The sequence below is a fragment of the Echinops telfairi genome, unplaced genomic scaffold, assembly GCF_000313985.2.
Source record: "Echinops telfairi isolate 266 unplaced genomic scaffold, ASM31398v2 ScPeMD7_5592;HRSCAF=6446, whole genome shotgun sequence".
Lineage (NCBI taxonomy): Eukaryota > Metazoa > Chordata > Mammalia > Afrosoricida > Tenrecidae > Echinops > Echinops telfairi.
The window spans coordinates 16,436,256-16,445,043 of record NW_022109491.1 but is presented as its reverse complement, the minus strand read 5'-3'; positions in this window follow the sequence as shown (position 1 = coordinate 16,445,043).

Below are 8,788 nucleotides of genomic sequence, written 5' to 3'. Positions count from 1 at the left end.
ATCTTCAGCAAAATTTTACTTGACTGTGATACCAATGATATTGTTCTATAATTTACACGTTCTGTAGGTTACCTTTCTTTGGAATGGATACAAACCAATATGGTTTCTCTTCCAGTCAGTTTGTCTTCCAAATTTGTACTTCCATTGATTCATCAGGAACATTTCAATTGGCATTCATCAAATCCTAGAGCCTTGTTGTTGACTAGTGCCTTCAGTGCGGTTGGGACTTCTTCGTTCAGGACTGTTGGCTCTTGATCGTGTGCTACCTCTTGAAACGGGTGAATGCTGACTAGTTCATTTTGGTACAGTGTCTCTGTATAGTCTTTCCATCTGTGTTTTAAGCAGTTTTATTGGCATACAAGTCACACATCATAGAATTTAATTGTTCAATCATAAGAAGAATTACGCAACCATTCCTGCAAATAACTTCAGATTATTTTCTCCTGTGGTCATTGTTGTTAGCGCCCCATTTCCCCCCAATTCCGGCATGGGCCCAAATAGTCATTAATCCAGTTACTGCCTCTAAAGGTTTCCTTATTCTGGACTTCATATACAGAGAATCACTCAAATCACAAACAGGAAGCAAAGTAAAAACAGCAGTTACTAGAGAAATGTCAATAACAAATCAGAAAATATGAAAAAGCGACACAGCTTTAAAATGGGGAGATCAAATGGTAAGGTATTACATTTTCACCTAACTACATCTGCCACAATTGACGTTATAATGCTCTCTGTCGGACGTTTCCTGCCTCATTCAAGATTTTGCCCATAGAGTCTTTCAATGTTGTGACTCGAGGCTTGAATTTGTTCCTTTGTTTTTTTTCAGTTTAAGATCTGCTGAGCATGTACTTCCTTTTTGGCTTTCTAACTCTAGGAATGTGCACATATCATTCTAATATTTCACTTTGTCTTATCGAGCTTCCCTTTGAAATTTTCTGTTCAGCAATTTGTATTTCTTCCATTTCCCATAGCTACTCTATGCTGTTCAGAAACTTCATTTCTTCCATTTCCCATAGCTACTCAACAATTAGGAGCAAGTCTGAGTGTCTCTTCTAATACCCACTTTGATTTTTGTTTCTTTCCTGTCTTTTTAATGACCTCTTCCTTTCTTTGTATATGATGCTTTTTTTTTTAAAGATGAGACTTGTTTTAAACTTTTTAAACAATTTTATTTGGACATAATCCACATGCCAAACAATTCAATGGCTCAATCATATCAAGAAGATTTGCACAAGCATCACCACATTCAATTTTAGAACATTTTCGTCTATCTTGTACTCCTTGTCGTTAGCTCCCCACTTCCTCCAACCCCTGCCCTGCCAAGCCCCTAATAAATCATTAATCCATTTGTCTCTATAGATTCATTCACCCATCCTGGATGTCATATACTGAAAAACATACAAAAGCAAAGAATGAAAAACGTTAACAACAATAACAAAATAAAATAGAAAAAAAACGATTGAAAAGAAAGCCGAAAATATTAAAAACTAGAACAACTTTAAAATGGGTCAAAGAGGAGATCAAATGACAGGTGTTAAATTTTAACCTAACTACATCTGCCATAATCCATTTTTCAATGCACTCTGTGTGACAGCAAGGCGATTCACATTCCTGATCCATGCTGAGAGGGGAGTCCATGGGTGATTGTTTTTTATGTCATCCCACAGCTCACAGGTCTTCTATTATTAGTGTTTAGTGCATCAAATCTGTTCTGTGGTGTTCTGGAAATTCAAGTAGAGTACGCTCAAGGCCCTATTTTGGTGCTTGTGAACTTGTTTTAATTTTCTTCAGCTTCAAAATGAACTCACAACATGAGCAATTGATAGTCTGCTCCACAGTCAACCCCTGGCCTCATTTTAGCTGATGATATTGAACTTCTCCACTGTCTCTTCCTACAGATGTAGTCGATTTGATGTCTGTGTGTTCCATCTGGGGAAGTCCACATGGATAGTTGCCTTCTCTGTTGTTCAAAAGAAAGAACAGTGTTTGCAATGAAGAATCACTGGTCTTACAGAGTTCCATCATGTGATCTCCAGTTTTGTTTCTATCACCAAGGCCATATTTTTCAACTGCTGTTCCTTCGGCTTTATTTCCAACTTTTGCATCTTCATACTGAACAAATAGCAACGTATCTTAGTTTCAGGTTTGATCAACTTCAGATGGAAGACACTGGTGGAATGCTTCAATTTCTTCATCATTAACTGTAGTGATTGGTGCATACATTTAAATAATTGTTGCGGTTGGATTTTCTTATCCGTAGATAGATATTATCCTATCACAGATAACATTATACTTCAAGAGAGATATTGAAATCCACGTTTTGATGATGAATGTGACTGCATTCCTCTTCAACCTGTCATTCTTGGAAGAGTAAGCCATATGATTATCTGATTCAAAAAGGCCAGTCCATTCCAGCTCACTGATGCCTAGGATATTGATCTTTATGCATTCCATTTCATTTTTTACAACTTCCAATTTTCCTGATTCATACTTTTTACATCGAAGTTCCAATTATTCAAAGATGTTTGCGGCTGTTTCTTCTCATTTTGATTCTCACCCCATCAGCAAATGAGCTCCTGAAGGCTTTCCTCCTGCGGGCTTTACTCCATCCACTTCATTCTGATCCAATCTACTTTGAGAAGGTGTGTTAGGCTGGGTTGACTAGAGAAACAAATCCAGACACTCGTATGTGTGTAAGAGTTGTCAAAGAGCAATTGTATATGGAGAAAACATCCCAGACCAGTCCAGATCAAGTCCCTAAGTCTGATATTAGCCCATATGTCAGATACTAGTCCATAGATTCCTCTTTAGACTCACGCAGCACATGCAATAATGCAGAATGCAGGGGGATCACAGACCGGTGAGTGAAAAGTCTTTGACTCAAAGGTCAGTGGAAGCATCTCCACACTGGTGCGGGTCTCTACGTGGCTCCTCTGCTCTCTGAGTGTCTCAAGAGCAGGGAAATGAAACAGAGAGAGAGAGAGAGAAGTCCGCAGTATCCTCTTAAGAGGGCCACACCCACAAGAAGGAATCATCAGGCTGTGTGTTCTGATTGACAGGCTAGGCTCCACCCCTTCACTCTTAGGCTCAAGTGGACACAAGATTATGTAACTACGACAGAAGGCTCTTCCTCGGTCATATTTTGGGTGTCTTCCCATGTGAAGGCACTATATCTGACAATTTTCTGCTGCTATTTAAAAGGTGTTCAGTGGGCAATTTCTTCAGAAGTGGACAGCCTATTCCTTCCTTGTAGTCTGTTCTTAGTATGAAATTTCTGCTGAAATCTGTTCACTTTAGACAACCCTGTTGGTATTTGAGATATCAATGACATCTCGTTCAGCATCACAGCAACGCACAAGCCACCACGGTATGACACACTGGCAGACAAATGGTGGCGCTTCTGGTAAGCGTCCTAGTAAAGAAAGGTTCGACGACTGTTGAATGAATGGATGCACCCATCAATCAATTAATCATCCCAAGTCTTCTTCCAGTCTTCAGGGAAGTATCCATCTCCTGAGCTGTGACGAGACTGCAAATCCCATAAATATGGAATGAAGGATGCCTTGTTCTTGGCAGAGTTAACATCCAATGCCTTTTTTATTGAATTAACAAGTTACTTTTACTAATGGTGATGGAAGAATCAAAAGGCTTCCCATTTTCTAGAAAGGCTGTGGTCTTGAACTGAACACACGGCTACTGGACAGCAACACCCACACGAGTAAGGGGAGCACTCGGTGCGGCGGCCATCATGGGGGGCAAGTTCCATGAGTCTGGCTGTCTTGACCTGGCAGAGAGGTCATCAAAGTCTCACTTCACTTGGGGCGGGGGGAGTGGGGAGAACTGAATATAATTTTTAAAATCCAACCACAGTAGCTGAAGCCACCTGCCAAATTTACATGGCTCTTGGAGTTGACAAGGGATAGTTCACCATATTTTCTCTTCTTTGTTGTTGTTAGGGGACAGTGTGTCTAATTTGATTCATAGTGACCCCACAGAACTGCCCCCATAAGTCTTTCTACATTGTACTCTTCATGGGAGCAGATCACCAGGTCTTTCTGTGCCCAGATCCAGCGCCACTGGGTGGGTTCCAAATACCCACCTTTTGGTTGACACCAGAGGCTCTTTCCCTTCCTTTGAATGTTGCCACTTCCATCCCCATCTCACCAGCCACCCCCCAGAGAACAGGGCTAGTCCAAGTTCACCCAGCGGCTCAGTATCCTCACCAGCTTGTGATTCTTGATAGGCTAACCCTGCTTCTAGGCTTCTTGGCTAAAACAAGAATAGTTTTAGCAAACATTTCTCTTTGATAACTCTTCCCAGACCTATCAAACATAGTTCCCAATGTGGACCCCGATGTGCTGGATAGTTGAAGAAAGAATGATTACTCTCTGAGTGGTTGCGCCTCCATTGCAAACACTTCCAAATGGCTGGCTGGATTGTACTTGTACAAAAGACACTCAGGAGTCCTCGTCCCAACACGCTGTATTTACAGTACCAGTATTCCAACAGGATTTCCCACACGTACCTGGAATTTCAAGCCCACGCAACGAATGTTAAGTTACCGAGAAGATGAAAAATAATAATGGCAGTGCCAGAGAGGAAAACAGAAGCAAAGACAATATTTTTCAAATATTTTCCCAACTGTCATTTTAATAATGGTCTAACAAGGAAGTATGCTAATTTCCCTCAGCAGATACCTGTGAATGCAAATGCAAAACAAATAGTAATTAATGTCTCAGTGTGAAAATCAAGCAATTGGTATTAATTCTGCATCAGACTTGAGATAATGCATATTCAAAATCCTGATCTGTTTTCAGCAGCAATAGTGACAATCCTAAAGGAAAAAAGATGAGGGGAGATGCTAAGGCTAAAAGGAGCAACAGAACCATCCCTGGTATGACCTCACCCCGTGTCCCACTAACATACACCCAGAGGCTGACAGCCCTCATCAGCCAAATCTCCAGTTCTGAGTGCAAGTTTTACTAATGGGAGTCCGGATGGGGCCTGGTGACATCAAAATCACCCTCAGTGGCACATCTTATCTTCCGCAGCAGAGTATAAAGACTGGTAGGCACTAGGGCACCCTAATCTATAGTCAGAGATTCAGATCTCAGTGGATGAAGAAAGAACATTCCTTAGATGCTCAGCCAGCTTTCTCAAGTGTTTGAGATCATCCTGCCTAAAAGCACCAAGAATGTCTCATTGGCCGACAGTCGAGAGGAGTCGGGAAGACCCAGGATAGAATGAGGTGAAGTCTGTATCAGGCCAGTAAAGTTGTAAAAGAAGGCCCAGAAGTGACGCTTTGTAGGGTTGGGGACCATCAGATATTATTTCTTGTCTTTCTTTTTTAATTAAAAAATCATTTTATTGGGGGTTCTTACAGCTCTTATAGCATTCCACACATCAATTGTATCAAGCATACTTGTATATACATTGCCATCATCATTTTCTAAACATTTACTTTCATTTTGACCCCTTGGTATCAGCTCCTCCTTATTCCCTCCCTTCCCTCTTCCCACCCTTGTGACGCCTTGATAAATTATTATTTTCATATCTTACATTGATCACTGTCTCCCTTCACCCACATTTCTGTTGTTCATCCCCCTGGGGGAGGGAGGATTATGCATTGATCTTTGTGATCCGCTCCCCCTTCCTCCCCTACTCCCCTCACCTTCTCCCTACCCTCCTGGTATAGATACTCCCATTTCTGTTCCCGAGGGGTTTATCTGACCTGGATTCCATATGTCATGAGCTCTATCTGTACCAGTGTACATGCTCCGGCTTGCCTGGAACTGAAAGGCAGGACTGGGGTCATAATAGTAGGGAGTGAGGAAGCCTCAAAGAACCAGAGGAATGTCGTATGTCTCATTGATACTACACTGCACCCTGGTTGACTCATCCCTTCCTTTTGACCCTTCTGTGAGGGGATATCCTACTGTTTACAGATGGGTTTTGGGTCTCTGCTCCAACCCGCCTCGTTCTCAACCATATGGATTTGGGTCTTCTGGTGCCTGTTACCTGATTCTGTTGACACCTCATGATCACACAGGCTGGTGTGTTTCTTCCCTCAGATATTATTTGTAAAGAAACGGGAGACAATCTCAGAATGTTCAAGAATGAGTGATCTCTTTTATAATCAGGAGACTAGGAAACATATGCTTCCAAATTGGTCCTGCAAAGTGCACTGTAGCATTGTGGTCACAAAACACAGCAGAAACCCAGGGGCTTGTCAGAGACTATTTCTACATATGTGTTCATATGTGCTTCAAATATTTCCATGTATGTAGGTAGCCCACAGGGGGCAAAGTTACAAAAACTTCTTAGCCATAGCCCCAAACCTTAAAAACACCAGGCACTAGGATTAGGGGCTTAGGGCACTAGTCTCTGAGGATGTTGAAGTCGGTTGGCATAACATAATCATAACAACTGCCATAAGAAAGACAAAGTTCTATATCTCCAGTTGGTGAGTAGCAACTGGGGTCTTAAAAACTTGTGAGTTACTATCAAATATTCAACCAATGGGCTCTCAGATCCAGAGCAAAGAAGCATGAAGAAAATTAAAGACTAAAGGAAACAGTTGATCCAAAGAACCAATAGACCATATGAACATCCGCTTCTATCACCCTGAATGAGCTACCACTACCACCCGCTGTGATTGGGAATACAGACAGAAAGTCTGGGATAATGGAGGACAGAAATATGGGCAAAAATGTCAAAAATCCTTGGGCCTACACTTAACTCTAGTCTAATCTAAGAACAATTAGTTACTATGATATGGCCCGACTCCATACTTGCCCTCATGAAGTATTCACCGAAGATGTGGGAGCTACAGCAAAGGATGGTGAAGAAATCAGATGGTTATCAGAAAGAATCGTGTCTGGGGTCTTAAAGGCTTGCTTCTAGCAAACAGCCATCGAAGTGAGCCTTCAGCTAAATCCACACGGAAGAAGTGCCCCAGCCTGGGTGATCCAAGGATTGTAAACAATAACATCCAAACCTGAAGGAGAGAATGGTGTCAGGGCTTAAATTGTGAACGCTCAGTTTGCAGGTGGCTATGGATTACAGTGGAAGCCAAAATCTATTTGTAGGGTCCACACATGGATGAAGCCTCTGGTGAATCCCCTCTGACCATAGTCCAGGGAAGTGACTAGCCTTGCTCACAGACACAAAGTACTAGAAAGTCGATTATGGAAGATGTAGTTAGGTTAAAAGGTACTACCTTAACATTTGCTTTCCTTTTTATTTCTATTTTCTTTTCTATTGAGGTCTTCCTAAATTTTCTCTAGTTATTTTTGTTGATTTAAATCCAGGATAAGTAAGTCTATAGACAAAGTAACAAGATTAATAATTATCTAGAGCCATGCCAGGGGAGGATGGGGAAAAATAGGGAGCAAACAACAACGAGTAAGAGAAGAGAATGTTCTGACATTGTGGTGATGATTGCACTTCTCTTCTTAATATGATTGAACAATTAAATTGTCTGATATGTGAAGTAGATGCTAATAAAACTTAACATTTTTCAAAATCTTTCTTTTTTTTAAAGCTGACTTACCGGTCTGATAGAGACTGGTGAAACGCCTAAGACTATGGCTCCCATATACTTTTCAAGCCTAGGACTGAACTCTCTCCGGTGGTTCAACTTTCAGTCAAACAATAGACAGACTTATAAAGGAAACAACAGCACCCGGGAGGAATACATTCATTAGAACAGTCAGTGATATGAGACCAAAAGAACTGTATTTGCTCAGGGACACAGCTTAGAAGGCAGGGAGGAATATGAAGAAAAAAAAGGGGGGTGGTGTCCAATGAAAATAGGAAACAGGGAAGACGTGGCAAGGGTGTTATCCTATGGTGGAGATGGCAATCAATGACATGAAACCAAGCGAGTATGGTTTGTTGAATGGAAAACTAGTTTACTTTGCACACTTTCACCTAACGGACCATCCAATGTCAAAACAACAACATGGTCAACACTAGCTACCAATCGCTACATATATTCAAATTCATTGCAATGAAATAGAAGTCAAGATTCCATTTCTCAGTCGCACTAGCCACGTTTCCAGTGTTCAACGACTACAGGTTCCAGTTGGTGTTACTGCAGGCAGCAGGGACACAGAACACTTCATCATCTCAGAAGACTCTCTTCTCTTTTGTTTTGCCTCTCCCATGCTTCCCTGTTCAGTAGTGTGTCTCAGGAAGTGGACATGAATGAAGTGCATTAAAGGAACCCTTGCCTTCTGGTTTCTGGTTGACATCAGTCATTGGACAGCACCAGGAAGAAAGAGTGAGGTTGAAGTCCTCACCATGGATCACTGTGATTTGGATGCCTCTATGAAAACCCAAGCCCTTGTCTGGCACCTCCCTGTATGGCTACTCTCTTTGGGTTCTGGTACGACTTCTCTGCCCTTGATCCTTAAGGTCTGGGTAGGTAAAGAAACCTCCCTGGGACTAAACTTGGGGTCCTGAAGTACCTTTTTGAGGGACTCTGAACTATTTACTTTGGAAATAGTCATGGAATAAGCCTTTGATTGTCCATCTTAGGCATGCTGTCTGTTTCCCTGGCAAACTTCTGCTCTCATTCAATCTGAGAGGACGGCTTTATCAACACATGACAGAGACAATGAAAACACAGGGAATCCAGGGTGGATGATCCCTTCAGGACCAGTGTGTGAGCAATACTGGGAGGGTGGAGGGAAGGTGGGTGGGAAAGGGGGAACCGATTACAAGGATCTACATGTGACCTCCTCTCTGGGGGACGGACAACAGAAAAGTGGGTGAAGGGAGACAT